The sequence below is a fragment of the Ranitomeya variabilis genome, chromosome 7, assembly GCF_051348905.1.
Source record: "Ranitomeya variabilis isolate aRanVar5 chromosome 7, aRanVar5.hap1, whole genome shotgun sequence".
NCBI lineage: Eukaryota > Metazoa > Chordata > Amphibia > Anura > Dendrobatidae > Ranitomeya > Ranitomeya variabilis.
Genome location: NC_135238.1, coordinates 48220149 through 48237469, shown reverse-complemented (window position 1 = coordinate 48237469; position 17321 = coordinate 48220149). Strand labels below are relative to the sequence as shown.

Sequence of the window (17321 nt, the reverse complement as noted above, 5' to 3'; positions counted from 1 at the left end):
AGATTCTGTACGTTCAACCACGGGAGCAATTCGTCAAGAACATGGCCTAGGGGATATTGGTGCAATGCTGAAGATACCAGGAGTATTGATTGTGGCCTTATAGAACTATATATCTCCTTTGGATATGGACTTATCTTTATTGGTGCATCCTGATAAATGGACTCTTGTTCTTATGTATCATGTTTTATAAGTCCACCTTTATTTTCCACGATGATTGTATTTTGCCTGTGTTCGATAGTGGGATATATAGACATTAGGGTAGTTCGATATACCTACCAGTATTTTTTGGTATGTCGGCATTAGTATCTCCCTTTGACTGGATACTCACCATATAGTGTGAATATGCGGGGGCTATGGGGGTGAACAGTGATGCGTTGCTGCATATTGGTATCCTGTATGTGATCCCGCTATCTGCCAAGTAAATCTTTAACATCTCCGCTTTTTGTGGCGACATTAATCAGGTCTTCTTAGGCCGAACACAGCGCAGGGGATGTGGGTTCATGCGGGGGCGATGGTTACTGTCGATGCCCCATCCTGCAGGGGAGGCGTCGGCTGTGCCTCGCTGTCCTTTGCATGATTCTGCCCCGTTGTGTCACGGCTTTGCGGGGGTAGTTTTTCCGTCTATTTCCGGTAGCTGGTGCCGGTGTTTTTTAATTCTCATCTGGCACTTGTGATTCATGTCTGCTGTGCATGAAACAGCGCGATGGTGATGGGTTTTAGAAATTCGGCATTAGATGCGCTGGCTTACCAATGGTGTGGGAGTCGGCACTTTTAGAGCACTTGATTGGCCGAGGTAGCACCGTTGTGATTGGTTTTCTTTGAAGTATGACTCACCGGGGGTAAGCCCCAGTTTGGCAACCTGATTGGTTGCTTCTGCATTTAAGAAGTAGTGACGCCTTACCAACGACACGCCCCCAGGAAGAAGCAGGTGCGAAACGTGCGTCGGGGTAATAGAGTCTCAGCGTGCCACGAGGTTCGAATTGCTTGAGCATCCAGGTAATATGTATTACATCCGATATTGTCCCTAATTTGGTTTCACGGTTGGGACGTGTTCTTTGGAGCATATATGATATAAAAGTTTAAGCTGAAATTGCGGTTTGACTTTATCCTACATTTTGGTTGGGTAAGGTTGTTTGTTCTCAAAGAATTTTTTGTGAGGTGCAGGTGGCTACTTTGTGCCGTGGTAGACTATAAGGCCCAGGAACACAGTAGTTGCTAATTTTGACTATACTGAACTTTATGTATTGTATACAATGAGAGTGGGGTAATTTACTATTGGGTTATGATCTGCCAGAGGTCCTGTACTATAGTAGGATGTGAATGCACTTTATTGGGACCTGATCAGTTACTTAGTCTGCACTGCCACTTTAAATTTAAGTTAGTTTTTCTCATCTCTTTGCTGCATACTTACATTTATTATGCATATTATGCAAGGAAATATTTGATGTACCTGGATTTGCATAAAGCCAAAATTCGCTGGTCTCTATATTGACATTTTTATCTGTGATTGTGAGGCATTTTTTAACTTTGTGTATTTTTATGTGTTAATAAAGATTTTTGGTTAAGAATTCAAACGCTTCATGACTATGGGAGTTTAATAACTCTATTGTCAGTATGTTCTTATTAATGCTGAAGTGTTTCCCATTCTAGGTTTAGTGGAAATGGGTTTGTGCTTTATGTTTATTATATACCTTTCTGTCTTTTGGCAGTGCACAGGTTGGTCTATTATGGACTTCAAGGCCAAAGAATTGACCTGGCGTCAGAAGGCTTCTACTATTTTTCAAACCAATGCCTCTCAGTCAGTAACCGACGTTTCTAACAATGATAAAGATATGATTAAACAATATAGAAATTATGTACACAAAAAGACTAAGGTTTGGTGGACCAAGACCACCCTAGAGAACTATGTGAGTCAGAAAATCATCCCCAGGGGTTTGCGGGTGCAGCTATACCCTACCTTTGATCTGGGTGAGCAACAATTAGTGGACCGGTGGATGGCAGCAGCCTCAGCTTGTTCCCTGGAGTTCCTACAAATTATCATTGACAGTAACACTCTGTCTATCAATAAAATAGAGGATGAGATCAATAAATTGGATCTTTTACTCAAAAAAGAGTTGAAGAAGGAACAATTTGAGATCTTTCTCAAAGAAATCACTAGTGACTTGGAAAAGTGGGAAAAAGACATTTGTTCTGGCAAAATGAAAAAATATTCTAGGGATGTTGCTGATTATGAGAACAACAGGATCTATAAATGGCAGGAGCCTTGCCAGAGTAGGGAGAAGAGGGAAATGAGAACTACCTCTATCAGCTCCACGTCATCGATGTCTGATGCTGGCACTTCAAATCAGGGGGCTGATACAGTGCCATGGAATAAACGTACTAGATATGGGGGCAACTCTAGATCATATGATTTTTTTAAGAAGAGACCATATCAAAGGAACGATAGGATGAAGGTAATTAATTTGTCATCTCATATATTATCTGATGAGCAGACATCGATCCTTGAAAAAGGTCTTACCTTTTGTCCTTCTTTTTCTTTAGATTCCTTCACATCCGTGAAGGACCTACATCTTTTTTCGAGGAAGTTGATTTTAAAGAGGCTCCATCACAAGGGACAGGGTGATAACACTTTTGATACGGAGGAAGAGAGGGAGGCTCTGGCTAACTTAGAAGCTTTGGAATTGGAAAGTAATCCTATTGAGGTGAGTGGATTCCCGAACCATTTGGTCGGGAAACCAAAGAAATTCCCAGCTTTCAATACTTGTCCAGCAGTAGAGATCTTCACGAAGCTGGTGACTAATGATATAGAGAAACTCGCCCAGAGGGGCTTTGGCCCTTCCAATATTAGACAGTCTGAGAAGAAAGCATTGGATATCCTGAAAGGTTGGGGGGACGTTGTTTTTAAACCGGCCGATAAAGGCGGAAATTTAGTGATCTGGCCCCATACTTTGTATGAGAAACAGGCATATAAATTGCTTAACAATGGAGATTGTTATAAAAAACTGGTCGGTAACCCCTTGAAGCGTTTTCAGGACCAATTGAGTGATGTATTGGAAAGGGCTTTCCAGGAGGGCATAATTCCTAAAAGACTGTGGGAATTGGTTAGAGATATGCACCCCAGGATGCCTACGCTATACTTGTTACCTAAGATACACAAAGACCCCGTTGATCCTCCGGGCAGACCGATTGTGTCCGGCAACGGTGGTCTCTGTGAGGTAATCACCCAAGTCCTGGATTATTATTTGAAACCCCTGGTGTCACAACTTCCTTCTTTTATTAAAGATACTACAGCTGCTTTGCGCAGACTGGATAATCTTCAACTCAGTCCTGGGAGTGTTATGGTCACCGCTGATGTAGAGGCACTGTACACCTCAATAAAACATGCTGATGGGTTGAGAGCGGTGGCCTGGTATTTGGAGTGCAGTAATTTAGATAGAAAGCTAGTCCAACTATTGCTGGAGTTATTGGAATATGTGCTTTCACACAATGTCTTTGTTTTTGGGCGTGGCACGTATCTGCAGTTACAGGGCACCGCTATGGGGGCCTGCTGTGCCCCCTCCTATGCAAACCCTTTCCTGGGGGCCTGGGAAAGGGACATCTTTATGAGTAATCCCATCCCCCAGTGTCATCTCATCCAAGAATGGATGAGATATATTGATGACATCTGGTTTGTATGGGAGGGGAGCACAGCGGAGCTTAATTCCCTGATGACCAACTTGAATCAGAATGAATTAAATATCAGACTTACCTTTAAATACGGTAGATCGGTGGATTTTCTTGATTTGCAGATACGTGCCCGCCCGGAAGGAGACATTGTTACTAACGTATTCCGGAAGAGTACTGCTACAAACTCGTTGCTTCATGCCAGGTCAGCACATTTGCCCTCTACAATCAGAGGAATACCCGTTGGTCAGTTTTTACGGGTTCGCCGCATTTGTTCCAATGAGGCTGACTTCGTGATGCAATCAGAGGATCTAGCTGATAGGTTCTCACAATGCAGATATGGTCGGAAGACCATTAGGAGAGGGCTCTCGAGAGCAAGAAATACATCTAGGGACGTTTTGCTGTATGGTAACAACAGTAGTAGAGGGAAGGATGATAAGAACCAGATACGACTTATCACAAGTTATCATAACAAGTGGCAGGATTTTAGGCAAATTGTGGAGAGTCATTGGGCAGTTTTGTTTACAGACCCAATTTTAAGATCAATTATCCCCAAAAAACCAGATATAGTGGCTAGAAGATCAAGAAACCTTAGGGATATCTTGGTGCATAGCCACTATGAGCCTGTAAAGAGGAAAGATGGGGGCACGGATTTGGTGGGTTTCTTTCCGTGTGGCAGGTGTAAGGCCTGCGCCAACTGTATCAAAACCAAAAAATTCACCAATTTTGATGGCTCAAGGGTATATGAGATTCGGAAATTTATTTCATGCTCCACGAAAGGGGTGATTTACCACTCCACCTGCCCTTGTGGCAAGGTATACGTGGGCCTTACAACTAGGGAATTGAAGTTACGTGTTCGGGAACATGTACGGGATATAGAGAAGGCTGTGACGGTTGAAGATCTCGCCAGTCTCAAGACACTCCCGAGACACTATAAAAAGTTTCATAACTGCAATCCCCGTGCTATGATAGTTAAGGGTATAGATCTTGTGACTATAGGTCCCAGGGGTGGAGATTTGGGCAAAGCCCTAGCGCAGGTGGAGAGCCGGTGGATTTACCGTTTGGGTACACTGGCCCCACAAGGGTTAAATGAAAATTTTGGCTTTGGGTCTTTCTTGTAAATTGCCATTTCCTTGGTCTTTTTGTGTACATGGTATGTTAATGACGGTCTTTTATAAAAAATTTTTAACTTTGTGTGTGGTTTTTTGGTTTGGTTTTTATTGCTTTTGATTGTTTTTAATTGTGAGTTTATCACTTTCAGAATCCGTTGCCAGATTGTGATCTTTTGGACCTATGGTCAATTGTTCCGATTATATAAATACAGATGTGGATGGGATCCTGAGAGTTGGAAGATTCTGTACGTTCAACCACGGGAGCAATTCGTCAAGAACATGGCCTAGGGGATATTGGTGCAATGCTGAAGATACCAGGAGTATTGATTGTGGCCTTATAGAACTATATATCTCCTTTGGATATGGACTTATCTTTATTGGTGCATCCTGATAAATGGACTCTTGTTCTTATGTATCATGTTTTATAAGTCCACCTTTATTTTCCACGATGATTGTATTTTGCCTGTGTTCGATAGTGGGATATATAGACATTAGGGTAGTTCGATATACCTACCAGTATTTTTTGGTATGTCGGCATTAGTATCTCCCTTTGACTGGATACTCACCATATAGTGTGAATATGCGGGGGCTATGGGGGTGAACAGTGATGCGTTGCTGCATATTGGTATCCTGTATGTGATCCCGCTATCTGCCAAGTAAATCTTTAACATCTCCGCTTTTTGTGGCGACATTAATCAGGTCTTCTTAGGCCGAACACAGCGCAGGGGATGTGGGTTCATGCGGGGGCGATGGTTACTGTCGATGCCCCATCCTGCAGGGGAGGCGTCGGCTGTGCCTCGCTGTCCTTTGCATGATTCTGCCCCGTTGTGTCACGGCTTTGCGGGGGTAGTTTTTCCGTCTATTTCCGATAGCTGGTGCCGGTGTTTTTTAATTCTCATCTGGCACTTGTGATTCATGTCTGCTGTGCATGAAACAGCGCGATGGTGATGGGTTTTAGAAATTCGGCATTAGATGCGCTGGCTTACCAATGGTGTGGGAGTCGGCACTTTTAGAGCACTTGATTGGCCGAGGTAGCACCGTTGTGATTGGTTTTCTTTGAAGTATGACTCACCGGGGGTAAGCCCCAGTTTGGCAACCTGATTGGTTGCTTCTGCATTTAAGAAGTAGTGACGCCTTACCAACGACACGCCCCCAGGAAGAAGCAGGTGCGAAACGTGCGTCGGGGTAATAGAGTCTCAGCGTGCCACGAGGTTCGAATTGCTTGAGCATCCAGGTAATATGTATTACATCCGATATTGTCCCTAATTTGGTTTCACGGTTGGGACGTGTTCTTTGGAGCATATATGATATAAAAGTTTAAGCTGAAATTGCGGTTTGACTTTATCCTACATTTTGGTTGGGTAAGGTTGTTTGTTCTCAAAGAATTTTTTGTGAGGTGCAGGTGGCTACTTTGTGCCGTGGTAGACTATAAGGCCCAGGAACACAGTAGTTGCTAATTTTGACTATACTGAACTTTATGTATTGTATACAATGAGAGTGGGGTAATTTACTATTGGGTTATGATCTGCCAGAGGTCCTGTACTATAGTAGGATGTGAATGCACTTTATTGGGACCTGATCAGTTACTTAGTCTGCACTGCCACTTTAAATTTAAGTTAGTTTTTCTCATCTCTTTGCTGCATACTTACATTTATTATGCATATTATGCAAGGAAATATTTGATGTACCTGGATTTGCATAAAGCCAAAATTCGCTGGTCTCTATATTGACATTTTTATCTGTGATTGTGAGGCATTTTTTAACTTTGTGTATTTTTATGTGTTAATAAAGATTTTTGGTTAAGAATTCAAACGCTTCATGACTATGGGAGTTTAATAACTCTATTGTCAGTATGTTCTTATTAATGCTGAAGTGTTTCCCATTCTAGGTTTAGTGGAAATGGGTTTGTGCTTTATGTTTATTATATACCTTTCTGTCTTTTGGCAGTGCACAGGTTGGTCTATTATGGACTTCAAGGCCAAAGAATTGACCTGGCGTCAGAAGGCTTCTACTATTTTTCAAACCAATGCCTCTCAGTCAGTAACCGACGTTTCTAACAATGATAAAGATATGATTAAACAATATAGAAATTATGTACACAAAAAGACTAAGGTTTGGTGGACCAAGACCACCCTAGAGAACTATGTGAGTCAGAAAATCATCCCCAGGGGTTTGCGGGTGCAGCTATACCCTACCTTTGATCTGGGTGAGCAACAATTAGTGGACCGGTGGATGGCAGCAGCCTCAGCTTGTTCCCTGGAGTTCCTACAAATTATCATTGACAGTAACACTCTGTCTATCAATAAAATAGAGGATGAGATCAATAAATTGGATCTTTTACTCAAAAAAGAGTTGAAGAAGGAACAATTTGAGATCTTTCTCAAAGAAATCACTAGTGACTTGGAAAAGTGGGAAAAAGACATTTGTTCTGGCAAAATGAAAAAATATTCTAGGGATGTTGCTGATTATGAGAACAACAGGATCTATAAATGGCAGGAGCCTTGCCAGAGTAGGGAGAAGAGGGAAATGAGAACTACCTCTATCAGCTCCACGTCATCGATGTCTGATGCTGGCACTTCAAATCAGGGGGCTGATACAGTGCCATGGAATAAACGTACTAGATATGGGGGCAACTCTAGATCATATGATTTTTTTAAGAAGAGACCATATCAAAGGAACGATAGGATGAAGGTAATTAATTTGTCATCTCATATATTATCTGATGAGCAGACATCGATCCTTGAAAAAGGTCTTACCTTTTGTCCTTCTTTTTCTTTAGATTCCTTCACATCCGTGAAGGACCTACATCTTTTTTCGAGGAAGTTGATTTTAAAGAGGCTCCATCACAAGGGACAGGGTGATAACACTTTTGATACGGAGGAAGAGAGGGAGGCTCTGGCTAACTTAGAAGCTTTGGAATTGGAAAGTAATCCTATTGAGGTGAGTGGATTCCCGAACCATTTGGTCGGGAAACCAAAGAAATTCCCAGCTTTCAATACTTGTCCAGCAGTAGAGATCTTCACGAAGCTGGTGACTAATGATATAGAGAAACTCGCCCAGAGGGGCTTTGGCCCTTCCAATATTAGACAGTCTGAGAAGAAAGCATTGGATATCCTGAAAGGTTGGGGGGACGTTGTTTTTAAACCGGCCGATAAAGGCGGAAATTTAGTGATCTGGCCCCATACTTTGTATGAGAAACAGGCATATAAATTGCTTAACAATGGAGATTGTTATAAAAAACTGGTCGGTAACCCCTTGAAGCGTTTTCAGGACCAATTGAGTGATGTATTGGAAAGGGCTTTCCAGGAGGGCATAATTCCTAAAAGACTGTGGGAATTGGTTAGAGATATGCACCCCAGGATGCCTACGCTATACTTGTTACCTAAGATACACAAAGACCCCGTTGATCCTCCGGGCAGACCGATTGTGTCCGGCAACGGTGGTCTCTGTGAGGTAATCACCCAAGTCCTGGATTATTATTTGAAACCCCTGGTGTCACAACTTCCTTCTTTTATTAAAGATACTACAGCTGCTTTGCGCAGACTGGATAATCTTCAACTCAGTCCTGGGAGTGTTATGGTCACCGCTGATGTAGAGGCACTGTACACCTCAATAAAACATGCTGATGGGTTGAGAGCGGTGGCCTGGTATTTGGAGTGCAGTAATTTAGATAGAAAGCTAGTCCAACTATTGCTGGAGTTATTGGAATATGTGCTTTCACACAATGTCTTTGTTTTTGGGCGTGGCACGTATCTGCAGTTACAGGGCACCGCTATGGGGGCCTGCTGTGCCCCCTCCTATGCAAACCCTTTCCTGGGGGCCTGGGAAAGGGACATCTTTATGAGTAATCCCATCCCCCAGTGTCATCTCATCCAAGAATGGATGAGATATATTGATGACATCTGGTTTGTATGGGAGGGGAGCACAGCGGAGCTTAATTCCCTGATGACCAACTTGAATCAGAATGAATTAAATATCAGACTTACCTTTAAATACGGTAGATCGGTGGATTTTCTTGATTTGCAGATACGTGCCCGCCCGGAAGGAGACATTGTTACTAACGTATTCCGGAAGAGTACTGCTACAAACTCGTTGCTTCATGCCAGGTCAGCACATTTGCCCTCTACAATCAGAGGAATACCCGTTGGTCAGTTTTTACGGGTTCGCCGCATTTGTTCCAATGAGGCTGACTTCGTGATGCAATCAGAGGATCTAGCTGATAGGTTCTCACAATGCAGATATGGTCGGAAGACCATTAGGAGAGGGCTCTCGAGAGCAAGAAATACATCTAGGGACGTTTTGCTGTATGGTAACAACAGTAGTAGAGGGAAGGATGATAAGAACCAGATACGACTTATCACAAGTTATCATAACAAGTGGCAGGATTTTAGGCAAATTGTGGAGAGTCATTGGGCAGTTTTGTTTACAGACCCAATTTTAAGATCAATTATCCCCAAAAAACCAGATATAGTGGCTAGAAGATCAAGAAACCTTAGGGATATCTTGGTGCATAGCCACTATGAGCCTGTAAAGAGGAAAGATGGGGGCACGGATTTGGTGGGTTTCTTTCCGTGTGGCAGGTGTAAGGCCTGCGCCAACTGTATCAAAACCAAAAAATTCACCAATTTTGATGGCTCAAGGGTATATGAGATTCGGAAATTTATTTCATGCTCCACGAAAGGGGTGATTTACCACTCCACCTGCCCTTGTGGCAAGGTATACGTGGGCCTTACAACTAGGGAATTGAAGTTACGTGTTCGGGAACATGTACGGGATATAGAGAAGGCTGTGACGGTTGAAGATCTCGCCAGTCTCAAGACACTCCCGAGACACTATAAAAAGTTTCATAACTGCAATCCCCGTGCTATGATAGTTAAGGGTATAGATCTTGTGACTATAGGTCCCAGGGGTGGAGATTTGGGCAAAGCCCTAGCGCAGGTGGAGAGCCGGTGGATTTACCGTTTGGGTACACTGGCCCCACAAGGGTTAAATGAAAATTTTGGCTTTGGGTCTTTCTTGTAAATTGCCATTTCCTTGGTCTTTTTGTGTACATGGTATGTTAATGACGGTCTTTTATAAAAAAATTTTAACTTTGTGTGTGGTTTTTTGGTTTGGTTTTTATTGCTTTTGATTGTTTTTAATTGTGAGTTTATCACTTTCAGAATCCGTTGCCAGATTGTGATCTTTTGGACCTATGGTCAATTGTTCCGATTATATAAATACAGATGTGGATGGGATCCTGAGAGTTGGAAGATTCTGTACGTTCAACCACGGGAGCAATTCGTCAAGAACATGGCCTAGGGGATATTGGTGCAATGCTGAAGATACCAGGAGTATTGATTGTGGCCTTATAGAACTATATATCTCCTTTGGATATGGACTTATCTTTATTGGTGCATCCTGATAAATGGACTCTTGTTCTTATGTATCATGTTTTATAAGTCCACCTTTATTTTCCACGATGATTGTATTTTGCCTGTGTTCGATAGTGGGATATATAGACATTAGGGTAGTTCGATATACCTACCAGTATTTTTTGGTATGTCGGCATTAGTATCTCCCTTTGACTGGATACTCACCATATAGTGTGAATATGCGGGGGCTATGGGGGTGAACAGTGATGCGTTGCTGCATATTGGTATCCTGTATGTGATCCCGCTATCTGCCAAGTAAATCTTTAACATCTCCGCTTTTTGTGGCGACATTAATCAGGTCTTCTTAGGCCGAACACAGCGCAGGGGATGTGGGTTCATGCGGGGGCGATGGTTACTGTCGATGCCCCATCCTGCAGGGGAGGCGTCGGCTGTGCCTCGCTGTCCTTTGCATGATTCTGCCCCGTTGTGTCACGGCTTTGCGGGGGTAGTTTTTCCGTCTATTTCCGGTAGCTGGTGCCGGTGTTTTTTAATTCTCATCTGGCACTTGTGATTCATGTCTGCTGTGCATGAAACAGCGCGATGGTGATGGGTTTTAGAAATTCGGCATTAGATGCGCTGGCTTACCAATGGTGTGGGAGTCGGCACTTTTAGAGCACTTGATTGGCCGAGGTAGCACCGTTGTGATTGGTTTTCTTTGAAGTATGACTCACCGGGGGTAAGCCCCAGTTTGGCAACCTGATTGGTTGCTTCTGCATTTAAGAAGTAGTGACGCCTTACCAACGACACGCCCCCAGGAAGAAGCAGGTGCGAAACGTGCGTCGGGGTAATAGAGTCTCAGCGTGCCACGAGGTTCGAATTGCTTGAGCATCCAGGTAATATGTATTACATCCGATATTGTCCCTAATTTGGTTTCACGGTTGGGACGTGTTCTTTGGAGCATATATGATATAAAAGTTTAAGCTGAAATTGCGGTTTGACTTTATCCTACATTTTGGTTGGGTAAGGTTGTTTGTTCTCAAAGAATTTTTTGTGAGGTGCAGGTGGCTACTTTGTGCCGTGGTAGACTATAAGGCCCAGGAACACAGTAGTTGCTAATTTTGACTATACTGAACTTTATGTATTGTATACAATGAGAGTGGGGTAATTTACTATTGGGTTATGATCTGCCAGAGGTCCTGTACTATAGTAGGATGTGAATGCACTTTATTGGGACCTGATCAGTTACTTAGTCTGCACTGCCACTTTAAATTTAAGTTAGTTTTTCTCATCTCTTTGCTGCATACTTACATTTATTATGCATATTATGCAAGGAAATATTTGATGTACCTGGATTTGCATAAAGCCAAAATTCGCTGGTCTCTATATTGACATTTTTATCTGTGATTGTGAGGCATTTTTTAACTTTGTGTATTTTTATGTGTTAATAAAGATTTTTGGTTAAGAATTCAAACGCTTCATGACTATGGGAGTTTAATAACTCTATTGTCAGTATGTTCTTATTAATGCTGAAGTGTTTCCCATTCTAGGTTTAGTGGAAATGGGTTTGTGCTTTATGTTTATTATTGTCTATATGTTGACTTCTGAATGTATGTATTTCTTGCTGGCTGATGAAGAAAACAGACTTTTGCTTGTGTAAGCCTTTAATATTGACTTGTAAGTTGACATTTGATATAGCATATTGTGCTCTTACCCTTGATAACTAGTTTACTGATTTGCTAATTATACATTGTCTAGGCCAGATAGTTTGATTTTTTAAAACAGAGGACAATCTATGCAAATAGATTACGCAATCAAACAGTGCGACTTGGTCATCACCATTCTTCCCCTTATCTGTGATGCTGGATTGAAGGACACTTGTTAAAAAAAGAGATGATATGCCTCTATGAGACAGAGAGAGAGCCAGAGATTCAGCCAAGACATCCAAGGACTCCACAGGAATGCAGCCAAGACATCATGGGTCCATCGCAAGGGACAGATTTATTATTCTACAAGATGCCAGCTGGAAGAATACAGATCTGCTCCATTGACCATCGTGAACCCATGGATACGTTTGGAGAAAGCCAGGATTGGGACCTGCCGGTCATCTGGCTTCATGGAGATGTTTGAAGAAGCCAGGTTGTGACCCTCGGGTCAACTGGCCTTGTACCTCAATGGACTGTCATTTTCCAAGTTTTCCAAATTTATTGATCACTATCTGAAGCCATTAATCGAAACGCTCCCCTCCTATGTCAGAGACACTACGGATGTACTAACCAAGGTTAACGGACTGTTTCTGGAGGATGGCATGCTGTTAGCAACAATTGATATTGAATCTTTATATACATCAATTAATCATGCAGATGGCCTCAGGGCGGCCCGCTTTTTCCTGGAGACAACCAACTGGGATGGCCATTTGATTGATTTAATTTTGGATTTACTGGAATTTGTGTTGACTCACAATTATTTTGTTTTCAAGGAGATTTTATTTACAGACACAGGGGACTGCCATGGGGCGGCCTGTGCCCCGTCATACGCCAACTTCTTCCTTGGATACTGGGAGAGGTGGCTATTCGATGGTGACGGGGTACAGGTCTCTGACCCAGTGATAGGCTGGTTCAGGTACATCGATGATGTTCCGTTAATCTGGAACGGAGATGACGCCAGCCTATCCAAATTCATGCAGCAACTCAATATCAACTTTTAATTTGAAATTTACTTATAATTGGCATCCTAATAAAATTGATTTTTTGGATATTAGTTTGTGTGTTGGAGAGGATGGGGCTATTGAAACGGACCTTTACTGTAAAGAAACATCAGTGAATTCACTGTTGCACGCCTCTTCAGCACACTATTCCACAATTAAGGCCATCCCAGTTAGACAGTTTCTTAGGAATAGGCGGGTCTGCTCCACTAAAGAGCGCTTTGAGAATCAGTCCGTTGCTTTGACCGATCGCTTTTGTGCCAGGGGATACAGCCATCGGTGCATTAGGGCCGGGTATAGAAGGGCCAAAAACACGAGAAGAGAGGATCTACTCGTTCAACCCAAAAAAAGTAAACAGATGGATGAACCCGTGGTTCGATTCATCTCGACGTCGAATTGCCATTGGGATCGGATCCATGGTATTTTATCAAAGCACTGGTGTGTACTACGTACAGATCCTACGCTGGCAGCGTTACTACCTGCGTCACCGAGGATGACACAACATAGAAGTAAGAATCTTAGGGACAATTTAGTCAGGAGCCACTATGTGGCAAAACAAAAAACTTTCTTCAGTGTCGGCAGTCCTAAACATGGATGCTTCCCATGCGGCTCATGTGTCGCATGTCCTAACATTCTCAGATGCAAAACATTCACATCTTCGGACGGTAAGAGAGAATATAAAATTCGAGACTTTATCTCTTGCAATACCACACATGTGGTCTATTATGCCACGTGTCCATGCTCTCGTATATACGTCGGACTTACATCAAGGGAGCTCAAAGTTAGGACACGCGAACACGTGAGGGACATCAAGGCCACTAAAGATGTAACAGACACCTCCATGTTGAAGACACTGCCTAGACATTTTCGTGAATACCATGGATCCGACCCTGGCCTTTTGATGGTGAGGGGGATCGAAAAAATTCATGGGGGTGTCATGGGTGGCAATCTGAATCAGCTTCTAGCACAGCGGGAGTGCAGATGGATTGTCACCCTTGACACTTTGACACCAAAGGGATTGAACGAGAATTTGAGCTTCACTCCGTTTTTATAACTTCTCTCTTCTCGTGTATTATGGTAGTGATATTCCTGTTCCACCACTCTTATCTTCAACCCTCTGTGGGTTGGTAATTGGTTTAATAATGTTCTCTCCGTTTATCCCTGGAGTTTTTCTTACCATTTGCTTTTATTTTAATTTGTGTCTTTGTCTCTTTTAGTTATGTATATGTGTATTTGGGGGAACCGGATCTCTCTCAGGATTTTTTCCGTATAATCACCTTGGGACATTTCCAGCTACTTACGAAGGATTCAGAAAAGGAAGCCCACCGTCGCTCGCTATATTATTGTTGTTATCTACTTATTTATTTTTTCTTATTTCTTATTCATTTTTTTTTATTGTTTTTCCATTTATTTTTCCATTATATTCATTATATTTATTTCGTTTTTGTCTTTTGGTAGTTTATTATTATTGTTTTTTATTTATTATTTTGTCCTCTGTTTTTGCTGCATATGACATAGTCAGGGGGCATTGCACATAGTATTCACCAGTGTATCATATGTGGTAATGGATCTGAATTTGGCTCCATGACATTTTTTGCACATGCGCACTTTATTTACCCATCTGGGTTAATAGCACAAAGTTGCACGTTATATTTCTTCTTTTGAAGGACACGTAGGCATAGTATTAACCCTATGCCTGTGACACACTTTTTCCATAAGTATTTGTCACCACATTATGTCGCACTTACCACTTTAGAGCGTGATAGTGTGGATGTTTCCTTTTGTTTTATCCCTAAGATCATGGCCGCTTGACCTGGTCTTCAATAAGATGGTGGCTGTTGGTGCGCACACGTACCCTGGCTGCTGTATTCCCCTTGTCTCGGTGGCTATCTACTCAGGTGGATTGCGCATGTCTTAGTGACGTCAGAGGCTGGAGTTCCGCCCACATGCGCACTTCCTCCACGACGGCCACTGGGATGATGGGTAATGTAGTCCGGGACGTGTGCGCCACTTTCCTCAGACACTTCCGGTTTCCCCTTATATAAACCTGAGAGACTAGCTTATGTGTGTCTCCCCTTTGAGAAAGCTGGACCGTGAAACGCGCGTCAGGGAGTCCGTGGGACTTACTTTCTACGATGGGTAAGCACTTATAATCACACCGGTGTACTCTGGCTGGCTGTAGTTTGACCTAATGTGGTTACGGATTTGATGACATGCTGTGCCTCTTGTATTGTGTACATTGGTATATGGACTGGGCTTTTACCATGGTATAATATACCTTTTGTGTTCCCATGAACTCTCTGCTATACCACTAGTCTGTTCCTGAGATAGTTCCTGTGTATAATGTACTATGTTGATATGTTATAACTGTTCTTTCGTATTTATCTAATAAACCGAATATTTTATAATGATTTGTGAGATTTTGTGCCTACTCCATTTTTTTTGTTTGGATTTGTCAGGGAGTACTCTCACACAAAAAACTATTATTGTGGTGGTTTCGATGGAAGGGTGATATTAGTTTAATCTTGGCCACGGTGTAACCCTGCGTTTTATGACCCGTTAAATAAGTATTTTGTGGTTAGAAAATTTTTAAAAATACAGGCCACATATTGAAACAGTCTTGTTATCTTCGTCCGACAGGCAATTTTATGTGTGGCCTGAAAACATTTTTTTTTTTCATACATACATTACAATTTTTGGCCTGTCTAATACCCTAGGTCTATACACTATCTTGGTTAAAATAAATTTTTTTTTACAGTGTGGTAGTTCTGTGACATGCCTCATCTATCTGTGGGCTACAAAGTGTGCTTTTGAGGCTTCCATTCTCCATTTTTTATTGTTACCCTAGCTCAAAACAGTAAACACTATTTTGTCATGAATCGTTTTTTTACCCGCCATTGGGGAAATGTTGGTCAGTCCATACACTTAGTGTATGGACATTACGAATCTAGGACACACACTCCTTGGTAATGGGACAGTTTTGTTTAGGAGGCCCTCCTCCATGTTGCTTCCAAGGGGAGAATTGGGGTGCGTGCATTTTCGTCAAGACGGTTCTTGTATTCAATGCATAAGGAAACTGTATGGCAGGACCACCTGAATAATGTGAAGTGGGTTTTCCAGTGGCCATCCAGTACCTGGGCTCAAAGGCTTATTGGGGTGCATATGACTTTGTAGCAGGGCAGGCCTTGCAGTCAATACATAAGCAAACAGTATGGCAGGACCGACTGAAGAATGTGAAGTAGCTTTTCCTGGGGCCATCCAGTACCTGGGTTCAAAGGCTTATTGGGGTGCATATAACTTGATAGCAGGGCAGGCCTTGCATTCAATGCAACATTTTTTCAGGAAGCCCTCCTGTACCTCTCGGGAAAGGGTATTGGGGTGCGTTGTAATTGTTGGCAGCCCAGCCACTCACTTCATAGGCAATAACAGCATAGGAGACCCACTGTTTAATAATGGCCCTTTAGAAATTTTAATGCCACCTGATGCCCCTCTAAAAATAGGCTCTGTGACTTTAAGACAGAGTTCCTCTTTCATAAATTAAACAAGATGTGCCTTCCTTGTTAGTGATGAGCGAATATACTCGTTACTCAAGATTTCTCAAGCATGCTCAGGGGTCTTCAGAGTATTTTTTAGTGATCGGAGATTTAGATTTTCTAACGAGTATATTCACTCATCACTATTCCTTATGTGTCACACACCACGTGGCCAGCTAGGGTTGTTAAATGTTACAATGACATTTCCCAGTGAATGCATTTGTATTGGTTGAAAGCAATGTCAAAGTTGAAAAACGCATAAAAAACGCTGCATGTGAACAGAGCCCAAGTGGTGGCGGAACATTTCGGTCTGGGGTTAATTATTTTGCCTTATATAAAAGTCATTACCCTGGAAAGGATGTACCTTAACATATTTTCCAGCAAAATCCATTTTGGTTTCGTTTTTATATGTGTTTTGGTGCACCTGTAAAAATGGCGTGAAACTCTGACAACATTGCTTAAAGCTGTGACCTAGGAGCCAGAAATGCTTCCAGGGGCGATCCCGATGATGTTCCTGTGTCATTTGTTTCCATCATTTTCAGACTTTTTAGACCTTAAAAGAACCCCCGGGGGGGGGGGGGGGGTAAATCGCAGTAAAAATGCTCAGGTTTCCCATAGACTTAGGGTACCGTCACACAGTGGCATTTTTATCGCTACGACGGCACGATTCGTGACGTTGTAGCGATATCGTTACGATCTCGCAGTGTCTGACACGCTACTGCGATCAGGGACCCTGCTGAGAATCGTACGTCGTAGCAGATCGTTTGGAACTTTCTTTCGTCGCTGGATCTCCCGCTGTCATCGCTGGATCGTTGTGCGTGACAGCGATCCAGCGATGCGTTCGCTTGTAACCAGGGTAAACATCGGGTTACTAAGCGCAGGGCCGCGCTTAGTAACCAGATGTTTACCGTGGTTACCAGCGTAAAAGTAAAAAAAACAAACGGTACATACTCACCAT

The 17321-nt window shown here is 42.6% G+C and overlaps 1 protein-coding gene across 1 annotated transcript in view; it reads right to left on the bottom strand.

Annotated features, from left to right (window-relative positions):
- LOC143786231 (uncharacterized) overlaps nucleotides 1-17321 on the bottom strand; it is a 98368-nt gene that overhangs the window by 50412 nt on the left and 30635 nt on the right.